We start from the raw sequence: 20,781 nt of genomic DNA on the forward strand, positions 1-20,781 counted from the left end.
TGGGCGAAAACGTTTTTCTTCATCTCAGTTTCAAATGGCCTCCCCTTTATTCATAGACTGTGGCCCATGCTTCTGGACTTCCTCAAAATTGGGAACATTTTTCCTACATCTAGCTTGTCCAGTCCGTTTATAAATTTATATGTTCCTATAAGATCCCCTCTCATCTTTCGTAATACTAAATATGACTATAATTCCATTGGAAATATGGCTCCCTTGACATGAGGGAATAATCCCTGCACCAGGTCTAATTGTCTGGAACAAGGTTCCTAATAGATTCCCTATATCAAAGAAGCAATTTGTCAGAGCGCGGCTAATTCATAACACCAACCGTAATCGTCGCATAGTGCACGTTTCCGGTATCGTCATGGGGGAATGGTCACTAAACCGCCAGGATCGAAGGGAGTATTTTCTTTAAATGACGGTACTGTACACTATAATTCTGAACTATGATTGAAATAGGTTACCTTCTCTGTCACTGTAGTTAACTTCTCGCAAACCACCTGCTTTTCCTCCGTCAACCGCTCCCCACCTCTCTCCTGCACGCAACGCGGAATCCGCCACCTATTTCTCAACTCTGATGACCCCCACCCCAAATCCCCCCCCCCCCCCCCTACCACTTCCGCACACTTTGGCTTGAGAATCCGCAACTCTTAAAACATTGCTCACACATTCTTTTCACATCACTGGTCATTGTTCTAAACATCTTCCTATCCATATCCCCCCTTCGCTTGGGTCAACCTATCATTTGCCGCGGTTTGACTTACCTCTCTTTTTATACTTTTATCTCATCTCCCCACCATCAGATTGAAAAACGGTCTCCGCCCGGAACGTCACTTATCCATGTTCTTCTGCTCCACGTTCTGCTGCTCCTTCTCCAGATCCATGATCTGCTGTGTTGCCTCAGCACTTTATGGCCTGAAAGGCGTTTGAGGTTTGGGGTGGGTTAGTAATATCAAATTGAAGCGGAGGGCCATGCCGCGCCGACAACGAGTCGCACTTGCGGGATGCGATCGTCCAGTCATTTCCTTTCATCCTTTCGGCATATTTAGGTTTCTAAAGTTTTGCTCAGTGTGAGTTAGCGATCCGTGAGCTGGAAGTATTTCGTTTTGTTCATCGCCCGTGAGGTGATTCAGTTGCAATCTGCATTTTTGCACGATTCAGTTACAGAGTCATAGAGCCATAAACAGGCCCTTCGGCCCAACGTGCCCACACCGGTCAACGTGCCCCAGTTGCACTAGTCCCACTAACCTGCGCTTGGTCCATATCCCTCCAAACTTGTCCTATCCATGTACCTGTCGAATTGTTTCTTAAAGTTCGGATATTCCCAACCTCAACTATCTCCTCTAACAGCTTGTTCCAATCCTTTGTGTGAAAAAGGTACCCCTCAGATTCCTATTAAATTTTGTCCCCTTCACCTTGCACCTATGTCCTCTGGTCCTCGAGTCCCCTACTCTAGGCAAGAGACTCTGTGCATCTACCTGATCTATTCCTCGCATTATTTTATATATTGCAGAGGAGCGTTAGTTTAGCGTGTGTGACTATTCTACGTTAACATCCGCATCAGGAGAGAGCAGTATTATGTATTAACGAATTATGCTGCGAACCAAAACTTTCGCATTATGCACAATACTGAACACAAGTTCACAAGTTATAGGAGTAGAATTAGGCCATTCGGCCCGTCGATTTAATCACGGACGATCACTGCCTCCTACTCCCATTTTCCTGCCTTCTCCCCAGCACACTTGTCACCCGTTCTAATCAAGAATTTGTCTGTCTCTGACTTTAAAAGGCCCACTGACTGCCGCCACAGCCCCCTGTGGCAATGAGTTCCACAGATTAAGGCAGGGATTTAATTATTTGTATTGCCCTGTTTTATTATCACTTGTTTTAGGGGTCAAAATCCCTGAAAAGGCGACCCCCGTTATAATTCAGGAACTACACCGATCAGCCAAAGCATTATGATCTGATGAGCCAAAAGATTATGACCACATGCCTAATACGCTGTTGGTCCTCCGTGTGCAGCCCCATACGCAGCAGGGTGCGATGCACTGTGCACTGTGACATACTCCTCCCGTGACCACCATTAACATTTTCTGTGACTTGTGCCACAGTAGACCTTCTGTCGGTTCAGACCAGACGGGATAGCCTTCGTTGCCCTCGCGCATCGAGGAGCCTTGGGCGCCCAACACCCTGTCGCCGGTTTGTGGTTTGTCCCTCCTCGGATCACTGTTGGTCGGTACTCACCACTGCTGACCGGGAGCACCCCACAAGTCTTGCCGTTTCAGAGATGCTCTGACCCAGTCGTCTGACCATAACAATTTGGCCTTTGTCAAAGTCGCTCAGGTCTTTACTCCCGCCCATTTCTCCTGCATCCAACACATCAACTTCAAGAACTGACTGTTCACTTGCTGCTTGATATATCCCACCCCTTGACTGGTGCCATTGTAACAGGATAATCAATGTTTTCACTCCACCTGTCAGTGGTCATAATCTTTTGGCTCATCGGTATGAACGCACATTCTGCAGTGAACGCAAATAGAAACTGAAGAAATTGTCCTATCCAATTCCATCAAATGGTGTACTCCACCTGCTGCCCTGTGGCTTGTTAAATATTCACTTTCAAGGCCAATAGATGACAGCACCACCACATTTTGAGTACCTGAAAAGGAAACCAGCCATATCATCATATCATATATATACAGCCGGAAACAGGCCATTTCGGCCCTCCAAGTCCGTGCCGCCCAGCAATCCCCGTACATTAACACTATCCTACACCCACTAGGGACAATTTTTACATTTACCCAGCCAATTAACCTACATACCTGTACGTCTTTGGAGTGTGGGAGGAAACCGAAGATCTCGGAGAAAACCCACGCAGGTCACGGGGAGAACGTACAAACTCCTTACAGTGCAGCACCCGTAGTCAGGATCGAACCTGAGTCTCTGGCGCTGCATTCGCTGTAAAGCAGCATCTCTACCGCTGTGCTACCGTGCTGGCACATGGAGGGAGGGAGTGGGAGACTGGAGGAGTGAGGGAGGATAGGCGGGTCACACGAAGGGAGGAGGAGGGGTGAAAGAAGGAGGGCGGTACGGAGGGAGGTAGAGGGGGAGTGGAGGAGGGAGGGAAGAGAGTGTCACACGACGGGAGGTGGAGGGGTGAAAGAGGGAGTGAGAAAGAAGGAGTGAGCAAAGTAGCGCCAAACATGTATTGAACAAGTCTAAACGTCTTCAGGAATATTATTTACACTTCTTGTCACGTATTAGAACGGTTTAGAGACCTTAAGAGGGGAATTACCCCCATCAAACACCCACATCACCCTGAACACGCTCGCTTATCTCTTATTATTGAGACGGTGGTACAAGAAACTGAGAATTGTGATCTCCAGATTCAAGAGAAGTTTCTTCCACCAGCCTTCATGGCCTTGAACCAACCTGCACACAACCCGAGTCAGCACCAAACAACTGCGGACATTACACTATGAATGTTGCACCACATACCTTGGCTTCAACAATATGGTCTCCCTTACACTGGAGAAAACAATGTGCAGATTTATTGATCAGTTTGAGGAGCACATATTTTCTAATGGTGACCCGGTGTTTCCAGTTGCCCACCATTTTAATTCCCCGTCTCCTCTGACCTCTTCTGTGCTCTCCTGCGCTGTAATATAGAGGCCCGTGCTTCAACAGAACTGTTCATCTTCTGTCTCAGCATGATGCAGTCGGCTGGGCTCAGTATTGAACTCAACAACATCAGGTCCCTCATATTCTCTGCATGCACCAGAACTGGCCATTTCTCCTGTACGTCGTCGACCTGCAATATTGGCTCAGATTTCCTCCCTCCATTAGCGCAGGCTGACCTGCTGGACATGTCCCAATGCCCTGCATTTGTGATTTTACATGTCCCTTTTTATTGTCACTCTCTGACTGCCCTCATCTCACAGCCTTTGTACCATTGGTGTATTCTCCCTATAGTCACGTTAAACACTGACCAGATCTCATCTGCAACTGATTCATATGGTGAAGCTGGTCTTGCCCTATCAGAGATGTTCCCCATGTGCCATCCATTACTTCGATCTTCTCTATGGATTGAAACTTTTTTGTTTGTCTCTTTTCTACACTTGGTGGAGGGTTTTTGAACAAAGCTTTGCTTCCCTCTCCACTAGTGCTGCCTCACCTGCTGAATGTTTGCAGCATTTTCAATTTAACATTGAAATGAGAACCAGTGGAATTTAATAAGAGGAAACACGTGACGTCGGATTATTTATGTCCAGCAGCACCAGTGTGGAGACAGACTTTTAACGTACAGATCAATGGATTTTCACACGATCTCAGTTCTTGTGGAAAAACTGCAGCTGTTGCAAATCTGAAATTTTAATAAAGAACACATGAATAAGCAGCAGTTCCAAATATTCAGCGTTTATTTCAAACTTGCTGTTCCTTTGGCTGCTTTTGAAACACTTTGTGGTATTCATTATAACTTCAGTAAACCGGACTTTTCTTTTGAGTTCAGTCTCTATGGTTTTGCATCATCTGCTCATTGTGACCATTGACCACGGAAAGGATGGCAGTTGTTGCACTGCTTTTGCTTTGCGGTTTTCACCACGGTGACCATTGTCGACGTGGAACTTCATCACAATGGAATTGTTCCACAACCAATAAATAGCAGCAACTGCTGAAGATCCTTCACTCAGACACAGCTCCGTCTCTTCTGAATGTCGCTAAAGAGCGCGGATGATGGTTTCCTCTTGGTTTGCTTACCAAATGAATGGGTTCAGAAATCCTCAGGCCTGAGGACCAGGTGACCGCTGTGAAGGTGAAGGAACCGCACACGCTGACAACGAGAAAGACAAACCGGATGCAAGTAACGGTCAGCACAACACCACCCCAGCAGCAGTAATCCACGCTTTGGAGAGTGGGGGAATCGCTGCTGATGGAGACGAGGCAAAACTGCCTCAGGAGGTGGCAGGACCATCTAAGGCAATGGCAGAGGGCAGCCTGAGAAAGGCTCTCTGTCATTTGGTGTCCATTATCCTGTTGCAGAACTGAGTCAGATGAGAGAAGCGAAAGAACATTCTGCCGAGGCAATGCTGCAGCCTGGTAAGCAAGGTGACAGCGTGGAGCAACTGGCATGGACTGTACCCGACACAGACGCAACAACTATCGGGGAGAGCAGCGTCGAGAGCGCTCCAGTTCCAAGGCCAGTAGATGACAGCTCCACCACGCTTGAATACCCAAAGAGGATACCTGCCATCTTCCACCGCCCCACTCCAAAACAGACACCCATGCTTAAAGAAACTGTAAAACAAAGTATCCGGTTGCAATCTATTGCAATTGGTTTCAGCACCTGGAGACCCGGCTCCATCACTTCGATCTATAAGCACCAGAGAAGCTGGGCAATGGAGAAGCTGAGAATACAAATATCTTTCAGTTTAGCTGCTAATATGTATTAATTGTTTGCTTTTTTTTAACAGTGTTAATAATAATACTAGTAACTTGCATTGTTAATAAAAGTATTTACCGTTACATTGATTGTAATTCCTTGATGTGAAAGGGGGTGGGGGGGATGTTGCTTGTTCCTTCAAACGAATGAACTCAGTGTTACACGCACACGTGCACGCACGCATTCACACGCACGCAGTCACACACGCACACTCATGCACAAACATGCACGTACGCACACACACACATATACTGAGTGAAGCTCCCTCCGCACCTCCTGCATCTCAGACACTCACTGCGATGGAATAGGGAGCAGAGGAGGGTCACATGAAGGGAGGGAGAGGAGGAGGGTGGGATGGCAGGAGGGTCACCAAGAGGAAGGAAGGCGGAGGGGCTGGAAGAGGGAGGGAGGGAGGAGAGGGGAATGTGGGAGGGAGAGGGGAATATAGGGGGGATGGAGTGGGGAAGAAGGGGAAGAGGGAGGGAGGGGTGTAGGGAGGAGGGCGATGGGGAAGGGAGGGTGACGGGTAGGGAGGGAGGAGAGGAGGGTGAAGGGGAGGGAGGGAGGAGAAGAGGGTGACCGGGAAGGATGGATCAACTATTTCCAATTCCGCACCATTGATCCTCATTTACGCATGCACTCCGCCATGCGTCCAGAATGTAATAACTAGTCCCTTCGTCTTGATGACATTGAGTGGTAGGTTATTATTCTGACACATAATGTCAGTAAAGTTCACTGTCTCTTTCCTGAACTCCGCCTCATCGTTGTTCCAGAGCCGACCCATCACAGTGGTGTCGACAGCAAACCTGCGGACGAAATCAGAGAGTGCAAAGGGAGTATCGTAGGGGACCGAGAAATCATCCTTGCAGGACGCCGATGTTAAGACTTATTGTGGAGGGCGCCATTATGTCGCAGCGGTAGAATTGCTGCCTCACAGTGCTAGTAGCGCCAGAGACCCGGGTTCCATCCTGACCACGGGTGCTGTCTGTGTGGAGTTTTTACGCTCTCCCCGTGACCGCATGGGTTTTCTCCGAGATCTTCGGTTTCCTCCCACATTCCAAAGACCTACAGGTTTGTCGGCTTGCTATAAGCGAAAACATTGTCCCTGATTTGTGTGTAGGATAGGTTAACGTGCGGGGATCGTTGGTCGGTGCGGACTAGGTGGGGCCGAAGGGCCTGTTTCCGCGCTATATCTTTAAACCAAAAAAACAATGGTGTGACCTATCATCAATGACTGTGGTCCAGGGGCCATAGAGCCGAGGAAGCAGTAGCAGAGGGTGGAGCACATTCGTAGGTCCTGGAGTTTGGAGATAACAACCACACTGTACACACAGCTTCAACGCACAGTGACAAGCTCACGCCGCTTCACACGTTTATTGTCACAATTACCAAACTGAACCTGGTGTCAAGTTCATTTCCATTCCTGGTCACATTAGTCTTCAGTTCCCTCTTGTCCACAAGGAACTTCATCCAACCCTGTTTATAATGAATGAATGCGCACCACCGTTTTCTGGGGTGGACGGTACTCTAGATTCAGGTATATCTGCGAGTGTAAAGTACATCACATTTAGTCACTCCGAGGTGCAATCGCTGAGGTTACGTCTCTGGATTTTTTTTTTAACGTAGTAGTGAATTAAGTTTTGAAAGGTTATGGATTTAAGATTGCCTGGATCAAGTTGATTGGAGCAGGTCGTTTGAAGGAAAAGGAACATCTAGAAAGTGGGATGTTTTTAAGTGTGCTTAAAAAGGGTCAAGGAATTGCATGTTCCTGTTAGAGAAAGGGGCGGGGTAAGTACGCTTGGATGACAAAAGAAATTGAGGCTCTGGTCACAAATAAGGAGGCATGGGGCAGGTATATGCCGCTGGGAATTTTGGGAACAGAGGCGCAAGCTAAAAACGGAAATCAGGAGGAAAAAGGGAATAGGAGCGAGCTCCGGCCAATAACATTAAGGACAATCCCAAGAGATCTTATGCACATTGTGAGATGCAAATGTGAGTGCTCACAATTACGATGCTCGAGACAATCTAGAGAAACAAGTATTTTATTTGCAAGTCTGCAGAGTTGGGTGCCTTCCCTCTCAAGACACACCGAGGTCGGGAAAATCCCTTCTTTTTATTCACTTCACTTTACAATTGTCACATCTTAAATTCCTCCCCTTCGGGCTCCTTCCAATCGGAGCACTGAGGTGCACAATCTACCGTCATCGCCCCTGTTGCCTCCCACATCATACATCGCATGTACATTTAAATGAGGCATCTTGTCATGCGGGGCGTTTTTGCAATATTCATTTATCTCATTAGGCATGCGCAGTACAGAGTAGTTCATGCCCTCTCCCCTAGTGCTCTGGTCATCTTGCCCTCTCTCCTAGTTCTTTGGATATCTTGCCCTTATCCTCGGAATGTCACTATTTACTCTTTGGATATCTTACCCTTATCCTTGGAACGTCACTAGTTCCTTGGATATCTTGCCCTCTCCTTGGAACGTCACTAGTTCCTTGGATATCTTGCCCTTATCCTCGGAATGTCACTATTTACTCTTGCGGTTCTTAGTCAGGTCAGCTATTTCTCATGGTCCTTAGTTTAAATCAATTAACCCTTTTTACTTCTCTCTCACAATCCACCCTTTTTCTTATGCCACGCTACTTTGATTTATACTATTTCCTCCTTTTCTAGTGCTAACAGCAGAGTCTTTGCCTCTCTCTATTCCTCCTGCTGGTCATACTGTACTCTGCAGGCCATCATGGTGATGTCGTTCTTTGTCAGGGCTGTCTCTATCAATCGCTGAGACAACCCCCGTATGCAGGGAATGATACAACATCCGAATAGACACATCAACCCCATCACAACTACCACTGATGTTAGGGCTGATGTAAAGATGTGCTTCCATTTCCCAAACCAGGAGTCTAGAAACCCGGTCCAGGAGGTGTCTACCCTAGAGTTTTCGGCCAATTCGATAGAGAGGGAGGTGAGACTTGCTAGGGCTCTTGATACAGACCCATCAGGAGCAGTGTTGTTGGGGATGTAGGTGCAACATTGTTCCCCAAACATCACACACACCCCCCCTTTCTCAGCCAGGAGCATGTCCAAGGCTATGCGATTTTGCCAGGCCATTAGGCTGGTAGCTGTCAGTTGTTCCGCTAATCCTTCAACCGCATCTCGAGTGTAATTTATAAAGCGTTGTTGATTGTAGTACAGGTAGTTGATCCAGTCCACATTTTTATTAATTGTGGACCACCAGAAGAGTATGGACTCAAAGCCAGCAGCTATCTGGTTTCTGGCTTTGAATTCATCGGGTACCCCTCTTGGCACCCCTATTGCATCTATATAGATGTGTGTGTCAAATGATCCTCTCACCTCTCTCCTTTGTCGTCGGCCTCCTTCATTGAGTTCGACCGCATGCTCTACTGCTATGGTGAAGGGCATCATTAGTTGTGTAAGGGTACAGGTTCCCGTCCATGACCCTGGTAGCCGGGGCCACAGGGTGTCCTCTCCGCACCACCACCAGACATCGGCTCTACTGACTATCTGCTTTCTCAGCCAGGAGCTACTGAACAGTGACCCCTGTTCCTCAGCTGTAATGTTATACATCTGATTGCAGTTTAGCACCTCCCCCATTTCCTGTCCATCTGGGTTATATCTTGTATAGCACTCAAATCCCTCCTCCCCTAGGGGAATGGTGAATGGCGGAGGTCGAGGGTCTTTCCTTTGGCCCTTCGTGTTGTTGTTACTAGCCGGGAATAGGTAATGGTATTTCTGGCAGGTCTCATTCTTTGGTATTATGGGATTCGTGAATAGTTGTAGTATACATGACATAGCCCCAGGTGTCCTATTCCAATTCAAGGGAAATGGTACGGGGACCAGCTGAGGCTTAGCTCCGGCGCAGGCGTAGCAATTGGTTTGTTGCATACTTCTGGCCGTGTACATCATCCAGGTAAGCCAGGTGTTGGTTCCCTTTCCCCCTGTTGGTATTCCCTCCCCATACAATTGCATTAATTCTATTTCTCCTGTTACTATCATTATATTTAAATCCTTAGGCTCATACTCCGTGGTGACATTGCTGACTACAGGTGGTGCTGGGGTAACCCAGGGATCCCTACTCTGACTGTCTTCTATCTGGAACATTCCCCCCTTATCCTTATATTTTACCATATATCCGTCCCGTTCTACCTTTATTTCAAACCTCAGGCATGCGTCCTTCCCTGTTTTATCTGCACATATCCAATACCTACCACTTTCCTTCATTTGAACCCTCTGTATGCTTACATATACACGTCCTGGCAATCCCTCATTTGGGTTTTGATATACTCTCCACCTATCAGTTTGATAGGTGGGCTTATGCCACCCCCCTCTAGATGAAGTGAATACCTCGTGCCAATCTTTACAGGGATGGGTGCATACATACATCCTATGACCACACCACCATTTTCCTTCACATACATCAAATGGGATGGTGGTGGCCCTTCTATTCTGTGGTATAGTTATTTTTATGCATGTTACATTACTCACAACCTGGATAACCACCCAGCACCCGATCCACCAGCACAAAGTCTTCATTTTCCGTGCGGGGTCCTGGTGAATACCAAAGTCAATGGCTCCTTTCCTCCACGTGCCGTCTACGGGCTGATATTGTCTGGTGGGGCCTCCACGGGACCCTTAAATCGACTTGCGTGTGTCCACCCTTTTTCTTTTGTTCGTACTGCTGTCTCGGTGGTTAATAACACAAGGTAGGGTCCAGTCCACCTAGGTCGCAACTTTTCTTCCTTCCACGTTTTTATTAGTACCCAGTCTCCAGCCTTGACTGAGTGAATCGGAAAATCCAGTGGCGGGCTCTGGGCCAATAATCCTTTAGTTTTTAGTTCTGCAAGAGATTGGGATACTGCCAGTAAATAGTTCCTTAAGAACACGTCGTTCCCTGGTATTGTTGGGATCCCTTCTATCTTTCCTAAGTACGGGAGCCCGAATAACATTTCATATGGGGATACCCCTATATCTTTCCGAGGTGCCGTTCGGTTTCTTAACAAGGCTATCGGAAGGCACTTAGTCCAGGGGAGTCTCGTTTCCTCTACTAACTTGGTGATTTGGGTCTTTAAGGTGCCATTCATTCTTTCCACCTTTCCGGAACTCTGGGGATGCCATGGTGTATGCAATTTCCATTCAATCCCTAATGCTTCACATATCATTTTATGTGTTTTGGAGGCAAAATGGGTCCCTCTATCTGAGTCTTATGTTTCCACAATCCCATATCTGGGTATAATTTGCTCCAATAATACCTTGGCTACCGACTGTGAGGTGGCAGTTGCTGTAGGGAATGCTTCTACCCATCTAGTGAAATGGTCTACTACCACTAACAGGTATTTCCATCTCTGTATCCGGGGCAACTCGGTGAAGTCTATCTGTATTCTTTGGAAGGGTCTTATTGCTAATGGTTGTCCTCCTCCTGGGACTGCTCTCATGATTTTTTTTGTTGATTCGCTGACATATTACACAACCCCCTATGACTTGTTTGGCCATGGTATACATCCCACGGCAAGCGTAGGTCCTGAGGAGGGTATCACAGAGGGCTTGGGTTCCCCAATGGCTTTGCCCGTGCAACCTCCCTAATAACTCCCTTATAATTTCTTTGTTCAATAGCTGCTTTCCATCCGGTGGTGTCCACCATTTCCCATTTGGGGTACGCCGGGCTCCCATTTCTCTCATGTGTTCCTGCTCTTTTTCACCAAAGATAGGTATCTTTTCCTCTGGTTCCCTTAAAGGTATCAGTGACATCATTTCTACCGTCTGATCTGTGGCCGCTCTCTTTGCCACCTCATCCGCTGCCCTATTTCCTCGGACTTCCAGGGTGTTACTCTTCTGATGCCCTGCCACATGTGCTATGGCTACCTGTTCTGGTTTCTGCAAGGCCTCCAGTGTCTGTCCTATCAATTGCTCATGCGCTAATTCTTTCCCCCGAGCTGTTATCATTCCTCGCTCTTTCCAGATCTTCCCAAAGGTGTGTACTACCCCAAAGGCGTATTTTGAGTCGGTATACACTGTTCCTTCCTTTCCCTCCAATAGTTCCAAAGCTCTCATTAGTGCATATAATTCACAAGATTGGGCTGACCAACTATCAGGCAGCCTGCCACTTTCAATTTCCTCCATAGTTTCCCCATTCACTATACCGTATCCACTATGTCTTTTTCCATCTATACAGAGTATACAACTGGACCACTACTCTTCCCTCTACCGGTGCTGTGCCTATTCCCAATTGTATTTGTAAATCTCTGCCCATTAAATTTACGCCAGCCTGGGGTACTAAGATCAGGTCCTCTACCGCCTCCCGGTTTTCATACCTTACATTCACTCCTCCTATCTCGGGAGCTACCATCACAGTTCCCCCTACCCCGGTAATTTTTACTCTCCCTTGTCCTGCCTCCGTACCTGTTGGTACTTTGGTCACACTTGATCGCTCCGCTCCTGAATCTACCATGAACACCGTATCTTCTCCTTGGGGTCCTATTTTTAAATTTACCAGGGGCTCCCTTCTATAGTCCCTCGACCCCAAGGACGAGAACCCCTGACCCCCCCTATTCATTTTCCATCATACTGTACGTGCGGGACTCCGCTACAAGCTCAGGGCACTCCCTTTTGAAGTGTCCTTCCTTATTACAAAAATAACATTTTGAAGGCCCTGTCCTCCAACCTTGTCCCGTACCCGTATTTCCCCGGCCCCTGCCGTAACCTTCTCCATATCCCCCTCTTCTACGGCCTCTGCCGCCTCCTCTCCCTCTGCCTTGGGCGTAACTCCCCCGCCGTCCTGTACTTCCCTGTTCCTTGTCTACTACTTGCTTTACTGCCTGTAACATAATCTTTGCCTTTCCCTTCTGTTTCTCCTCATCCCTCCGCACGTACACTTTCTGGGCCTCCGTAAGCAACTGAGATAGTGATCTCTCATTCCAATCATCCACCTTTTCTAACTTTTTCCTCACATCAGGCCAGGATTTAGTCACGAAATTGGCCCTGAGCAGTTGTTGTCCTGCCTCTGATGCCTGCTGATTACATGCCTGTGTTTCTACGTTGCTGTCTCCCTCATACTCCTCATTTGCTGCCTGACGGGTCCCATAAATCTTTCTGTCCCTGAGGTCCTGCAGCCTTTTGATGTCTACTTCCAGGTCCCGTGCTTCTTGCTTCATCCTTTCCTTTTCCCGCTGCCCCCTTCTCTGTCTATATTCCTTTATGTCTTGCTCATCGATCCAAGTTGTGACTTCTCCCTCTATCTCCACTATTCCCTTTTACCAAAGGGCACTGCTTTGTTCCGTCCTGGCTGGAATAGGGAGGGGGATACCCAGGGTCCCATAGGCTGGGGTACAGAGTTGATTTTTTTTCTCCTGAAGCTCCTGACTTTCATGCTGTTTTGGGGGTCTTTCACCCTTGTTTGGGGTGGTATTCTTTTCCTGCTATGCTTTCCTCAGCCTTTCTCCTTCTATTCTAAACAATTTAAGTACGTCTAGTTATTTTTCCTTTTTCGTTACTCGGGTTTCTGATTTATCCTTAGGCTTATAGTTCTTAATTAACACTCCCATTTCATCACACATGTTTATATCAAAATATAAATATATCAAAATTTATATCATATTTATATCATTCCGTGGGCCATTTCGTAACCAATTGTTTCGTCCTTTTTTTTTCCATTTCTCAGAGTGTTTTTTTAAATATCCTCTTTGGATACGGGGAACTTCCTACTTAGTAGTTCAACTGCAGTTATTTTATTCATTGTATTCGTCTTATATTATTTTATTCATTGTATTCGTCTTATATTATGTTAGTGCACTTGGTCAGTCAGTTTAAATGCAGTCCTTGTTCTCACTCCGTTCCGTCTCTATAGTCACTATGCTACCTATTACGCTATTTCTATCTTCTATAGTTCTACTATATTCCTTTAATATTTATTCTGAGGCATCGGCAAGCCTGTGATTCCTGTGATTCTTTCAGGATTTATTCTTCGCTTTCCCCTTACAAGCATAACAACTTTCCTCCAGATTAGGGGAAGCTTTTGAATTAACAAACACATTTAATGCCTGCCGTACTCAATCCTCATCGGAGCCCAGTCGTGGCCACCAGACTGAACTCCCTTTTATTGGTTCCTTTGGCCAATCAAAATAACAGAACTTAATAATTTTTGTCTTCTCCAATCCCTGGGTTTTCCCTGCCCCCAATGGCTCAGCATTCGCCCCAACGGACTATCAGGCGGAATGCGGGGGTTGGGCTTACCGCCCTTCCCCTCCCTTTTGGGCTTTCCGTTTTCACTGCCCATCCTCCCGATCGGAATTCCCCTCCGATCATTTATTCTCCCGATCGGAATTCCCCTCCGATCTTAGCTGTAATCGCCCGAGTAGTACTTAATAGTCAGTTTTCTTACCCGGGTCTTGTGCACAAGAATCACTCGATTTAGCTCCTCGCGATTTCCTGGTCCTCCCACTTGTTTCTCGAGTCTCTGGTCCAGGTATCACTCGCTCAAACCGCTGACGGCAAGCAAGGAGTCTGAGACCGCTGAACTCAGCGGGGTGCACCGTCCCTTCTTCCGTATACTCCCGTCAGCCGGCCGGAGTGGCGATCCCGGACGAGCCCCCAAGTTGTGAGATGCAAATGTGAGTGCTCACAATTACGATGCTCGAGACAATCTAGAGAAACAAGTATTTTATTTGCAAGTCTGCAGAGTTGGGTGCCTTCCCTCTCAAGACACACCGAGGTCGGGAAAATCCCTTCTTTTTATTCACTTCACTTTACAATTGTCACATCTTAAATTCCTCCCCTTCGGGCTCCTTCCAATCGGAGCACTGAGGTGCACAATCTACCGTCATCGCCCCTGTTGCCTCCCACATTATACATCGCATGTACATTTAAATGAGGCATCTTGTCATGCGGGGCGTTTTTGCAATATTCATTTATCTCATTAGGCATGCGCAGTACAGAGTAGTTCATGCCCTCTCCCCTAGTGCTCTGGTCATCTTGCCCTCTCTCCTAGTTCTTTGGATATCTTGCCCTTATCCTCGGAATGTCACTATTTACTCTTTGGATATCTTACCCTTATCCTTGGAACGTCACTAGTTCCTTGGATATCTTGCCCTCTCCTTGGAACGTCACTAGTTCCTTGGATATCTTGCCCTTATCCTCGGAATGTCACTATTTACTCTTGCGGTTCTTAGTCAGGTCAGCTATTTCTCATGGTCCTTAGTTTAAATCAATTAACCCTTTTTACTTCTCTCTCACACACATTAACAGAAAAAGAGTAGCCAAAGTGAAAATGAGACCACTTTGGAATCAAAGGCACAGGAGATTAGCAAGATCTTCAATTAGTATTTTGCCTCTGTTTTTACCATGGATAAACACATCAGGACCAGCGAACTTGTGACAGTCAGCAGAAGTGTCTGAGAGCAGTCAGTATCATGGTCATGGAAGTACAGAATCTCCAAACACATGTGACGTTATTGCAGATGGGTGACAGTGTGATCTGCGAGGAGGATACTATGAGGCTGCAGGGTGACTTGGATTGGTTGAGTGAGTGGGCAGATACATGGCAGATGCAGTACAATGTGGATAAATGTGAGGTTATCCACTTTGGTGGCAAGAAAAGGAAGGCAGATTATTATCTGTATGGTTCCAGATTAGGAAAAGGGGAGGAGCAAAGAGACCTGGGTGCTTGTACATCAGTCACTGAAAGTACGCATGCAGGTACAGCAGGCAGTGAAGAAAGCTAATGGCATGTTGGCCTTCATGGCGATAAGATTTGAGTATAGGAGCAACTGCCTACTGCAGTTGTACAGGGTCCTGGTGAGACCGCACCTGGAGTATTGTGTGCAATTTTGGTCTCCAAATTTGAGGAAGGACATTATTGCCATTGAGGGAGTACAGCGCAGGTTCATTCCCGGGATGGCAGGACTGACCTGATGAAAGAATGGGTCGACTAGGCTTGTATTCACTGAAATTTAGGATGAGAGGGGATCTTGTAGAAACGTATGAATTTTCTAAAGGATTGGACAGGCTAAATGCATGAAAAATATTCCCGATGTTGGGGGAGTCCAGAACCAGGGGTCACAGTTTAAGAATAAGGGGTTGTGATGAGGAGTGAATCAATGGAATTCTCTGCCACAGAAGGAAGTGGACGACAATTAACTGGTTGTTTTCAAGAGAGAGTTGGATTTACCTCTTTGGTTTAAAGGAATCAAGGGATCTGGGAAAAAAGCAGAAATGAGGTACTGATTTTAGATGATCAGCCATGATCTTATTGAATGGTGGTGCTGGCTTGAAGGCCGAATGGTCTACTACTGCACCTATTTTTCTATGTTTCTAAGATAGACCAATCTCCTGAGCCTCATCAGTTGTGTCTGAGGAAACTAGGGAGGAAATTGCAGGTGCCCTGGATGCGATCTATGAGTCACGATTAAATACGGGTTACATGCCGCAGTTGGGGAGGGGGACATAGTTCCTTGAAAATGGCATCACAGGTAGATAGGATGGAAAGGAAGGCTTTCAACACATTGGCCTTCATCAGTCAGAACATTGAGTATTAGAGTTGGGAGGTATTGTTACAGTTAAGCAAGACATTGGTGAGGCCAGATTTAGTGGACTGTGTTCAGCTTTGGTCACCCCTTTATAGGAAAGATGTTGTTAAGCTAGAACAGGGGCAGAAAGGATTTACAAGGATGTTGCCTGGACTTGAGGGCCTGAGCTTTAGAGAGAGGTTTAGCTGGCTAGAACCTTATTCCTTGGAGCACTGAAGTATGAGGGGTGATCTTATAGAGCTGCCTAAGATCATGAGCGGAATGGACAGGGTAAATGCACAGGTTTACGGTGAGGAGGGAAAAATGAATAGGAACACAAGAGGCAGGTTGGGCCAAAGCACCTGTTTACGACACTATAGGGGTTCATGAGATACATGTATAGGAAGGGTTCCGATAGCAATGGGCCAAATGTAGGAAAATAGGCCTAGCCCAAAATGGCATCATAGTCAGCATTGACAAGTTGGTCCATAGGACCTGTTTCCATGCTGTATCGGATTATAAATCTACGGCGACAGTTACACCATAATGGGGTAGCCATTGAAAACCTTTTGTGTTCTGCATGAAGCTCTTCAGAGAGAGTATGGTGAATTATCCACCATGGAGGGTGGTAGAGGTGAAATCATTGGAAACAAGGAAGAGGAATATTGATTTTTTAAAGATTGGGGATTTGAGAGCTACGAGCAGCACACACAGAAAAGGAATTGAGGTCTGCGGGAGATTAATCATGATCATATGAAGGAGAAAGATAACCTACTCCTGCCTTTTTGATGTTTTTACATGAAAGGATAGAGTGGCTTGGTGATTCCAGAGCAAAGGGTATCAGTGACAGGACTGGAGGATTTAAAATCAGTTAAAGTGGATGATGATGCAAAATGGCGGCGCTGCCATAGCAGCTGCGGCTTACCTGCGGTCCATTTGTCTTTGTGTTTTTGTTGTTTTTTTGTCTTAATTGTAGTTGTGATGTCGTGTTTTTGTGTTTGTGTACTATGTGTGTATGTCGGGGGAACTGTAAAATTGTAAATAGGTGTCCCTTCAGAACGGAGACCCGACCTTTGTTTTCTGGGTGTTGTCTCCGTTCCTGCTGCGGCCTACCATCGGCCCAACTCCTGGAGCTGGCGGCCTCCAGGGCTCTGGTTCGCAGAGTCCGCAGACCGGACTAAACCATCAGCGGAGCCGGCCGTCCTCGGAGGCTGCGGGAGCGGCTGCTACTCGCCTTAGGCTCGGGCCGCGTGGATGCCGACATCGGGAGCTCCGGCAGCGGCAGCGTGTTCGCCCGCCCCCGGATCGCGGGGCTTGGGCCGCGGACATTTCACCGTCCGGCGCGGCCTAAAATAGGCCGCGGGATTTTTCTCTGCTGGGCGGGGGCTTCAATGTCGGGAGCCACGACCGCCCCGACGTGCAGCAACAGCAGCAGCGTGTTCGCCCGCCCCGGATCGGACTTATCATCGGCGGAGCCGGCCGTCTTCGGAGGCTGCGGGAGCGGCTGCGACTCGCCTTAGGCTCGGGCCGCTGCGGGCCGTCCGGCGCGGCCTGCAACCACAACAGCCTGACTGCGGGAGAAGGCGGCAGGAGAAGGGAAAGACATTGTGGCCTTCCATCACAGTGAGGAGAGGACTGGAGGAGACTCACTGTGATGGATGTTTCTTTGATGGATGTTTCTTTTTTTGTGTGTTTTTGGGGTTGTGTGATTTTAATGCCTATTTAATGCTTTTATTGTTGGACTGTGGGTGACTGAATTTCGTCCAATTTGGACGACAAATAAAGCTATCTTGAATCTTGAATATCTCACTGGGAACCAAGGCCAGAGGGAACACAAACACTCTCCCAGTCCCAGCTCCCTCTCACCTCAGCTTTGCTTGCATCTGTTGCTCAATGTTCCCTGTGGTTCTTGACCAGATGATTCGAAGGGCCGAATGGCCTACTCCTGCACCTATTGTCTATTGTTGTCTGTCTCTGACACGGAGAGTCTCAGCCCGTGAGCTTTCTGTAACAAACTCAACATCAGTCAAAGACATGATTGGGCAACTAGATCTAAATGCCAGAACTTTATTGGATATTGGAATCAAATAGACATATTGTTCTAGAATCTGGAGTACAGCAACAGGCATTTCAGCCCAACTCATCCATTCTGACCAAGTTACCTGACCTAGCTGGTCACACTTGCCTGCACTGGCCCAATACTCCTCCAAATCTTTTCACTCCGTGTCCACATCCAAATAGGTTTTCAATGTTGTAATCGTACTCACCTCTGCAATGTTCATCTGGCAACTTGTTCCCTCAAAAGCTCTTTAAATTTTCCCCTCTCAAATTAAACAATGCTCCCAAGTTTCATACACTCCTTGCCTGGGGAAAAGCCTGTGCAGTTCACCTTATCGATGCCTCTTCTGATTTAATAAACCGGTACAAGATCACCTCTTGGATCCAACTCTCCACAGAAAAGAGTCACCGCCAATCCATATTCCTCAAACCCTCCTGTCCTGGTAATATCTCATCAATCTATTTCTACCTTTTCCAGTTTACCGACACCCTTCCCTTAGCAGGGCAAGCAGAACTGAACATTTCTCCAGGTGTGGTCTCCCCAATGTCGTACATTAGAATAAGATGTCTTGGAGCAGAGCAGACCCAGATCACCTCAGGCAGTGTAGCATCTCCTGGAGCTTTACTGGGCAAGGAGTATACCGTGAATCATCATATCATATCATATATATACAGCCGGAAACAGGCCTTTTCGGCCCTCCAAGTCCGTGCCGCCCAGTGATCCCCGTACATTAACACTATCCTACACCCACTAGGGACAATATTTACATTTACCCAGCCAATTAACCTACATACCTGTACGTCTTTGGAGTGTGGGAGGAAACCGAAGATCTCAGAGAAAACCCACGCAGGTCACGGGGAGAACGTACAAACTCCTTACAGTGCAGTGCCCGTAGTCAGGGTCGAACCTGAGTCTCCGGCGCTGCATTCGCTGTAAAGCAGCAACTCTACCGCTGCGCTACCGTACCGTGACCTAGAGCTGGACATAGAAAGAGCCCGTTCACACTCAATGTGGACCTATTGGGTTGTCTGTGCTCCCTCCACCGCCCCAGCCTCATATCAGATCCCTGCTCTCTCTCTTCCCCTCCCCAGTTCCAAACACACTCCAATTTAATATATTCCTTTATTCGTCCCACACAAGGGAAATTTACAATTTACCTTCCTCATGCACTCCTTCCCATGCATCCTCCCCATGCCCTCTCCCCGTCAACTTCCACATGGTGCCCCTCCCCAGTACTCTTCCCCCACCACACTCCCCGTGCAACACTATACCCCCCGCCCCCTTCCCCATCGAATCTGCCCATGCCCCTCCACCATCCCCTTCCCCATCTACTCTCCCCCATGCCTTCCTCACCGACTCCCATCCACCTCTCCCCACTGCACTTCCCCTCCACAACTGCCCTTCCCCATACTCGTCTCCAATGCCCCCTCACCATCTACCTTCCCGACTGCCCCCTCCCCTCACTGCCGACCCTCCCATGTACCCCTCTCCCCATCTATCCCATGCACCCCACCCTCCCCGTGCCCTCCTTCCATCTCCCCCTTCCCCTCGCCGCCTCCCCTGTCCATCCACCGTCTACCCTCCCGCCCGGGCCCCGCAACCCCGTCTTCCCCACACCCCGCGCTCCCTCTGTCTCCCCCACACCCCGCGCTCCCTCTGTCTCCCCCCACACCCCGCGCTCCCTCTGTATCCCCCACACCCCGCGCTCCCTCTGTCTCCCCCACACCCCGCGCTCCCTCTGTCTCCCCCACACCCAGCGCTCCCTCTCTCTCCCCCACACCCCGCGCTCCCTGTCTCCCCCGTGCTCCCTCTGTCTCCCCCACACCCCGCGCTCCCTCTGTCTCCCCCACATCCCGCGCTCCCTCTGTATCCCCCACACCCTGCGCTCCCTCTGTCTCCCTCACACCCCGCGCTCCCTCTGTCTCCCCCACACCCCGCGCTCCCTCTGTCTCCCCCACACCCCGCGCTCCCTCTGTCTCCCCCACACCCCACGCTCCCTCTGTCTCCCCCACACCCCGCGCTCCCTCTGTCTCCCCCACACCCCGCGCTCCCTCTGTCTCCCCCACACCCCGCGCTCCCTCTGTCTCCCCCACACCCCGCGCTCCCTCTGTCTCCCCCACACCCCGCGCTCCCTCTGTCTCCCCCACACCCCGCGCTCCCTCTGTCTCCTCCTTGTGCAGCGATGACGCTCCTCCTTCTGGCGCTCCCTCCCTCGGCGACCGTTAAACCCAAAGGTACTAGAGGAACAAGATGGACCACTCCGCATAAATCGCCTCCACTGAAGTGTAGTTCGCAATGGAGCGTAACTTCCGCCATTTTACTAAGCAAACCCCGCCGTTCGGTTTGCCTCACGCAGTGTAATCAGTGTTTTGGGGAACAGTATGTGTGATAATACTATTACAATGTAGAATATGTCTCATATATCATTTCACAGACTTTTGTTATTTTTCTTTTTAAACGTTTCTGCAGGTTTCTGCCTACTAAAATGGAGCCATGACATTCTACGGTTCTCAGGGTCGAGTGGTCCATCTTGTTCCTCTAGTATCTTTCGTTAAACCGTCTTCCGCGCGTGGCCAACTGACCCATGACGTCATCGCGGGAACAGCAGAGGCTGGTCATCGATTGCTCGGTACAAACGTCAATCAAAGAGGGGCGGGTTCTACCCGGGAGGAGGGGCGGGCCGAGAGAGTCTCCGCCGTCGGGGCGGGGCGAGAGTGAGGAGAGGCCAAAGATAACAGAGCGGGGCGAGGTGGACCATCCGTCCG

The sequence above is a fragment of the Rhinoraja longicauda genome, chromosome 44 (assembly GCF_053455715.1).
Source record: "Rhinoraja longicauda isolate Sanriku21f chromosome 44, sRhiLon1.1, whole genome shotgun sequence".
In the NCBI taxonomy this organism is placed as follows: Eukaryota; Metazoa; Chordata; class Chondrichthyes; order Rajiformes; family Arhynchobatidae; genus Rhinoraja; species Rhinoraja longicauda.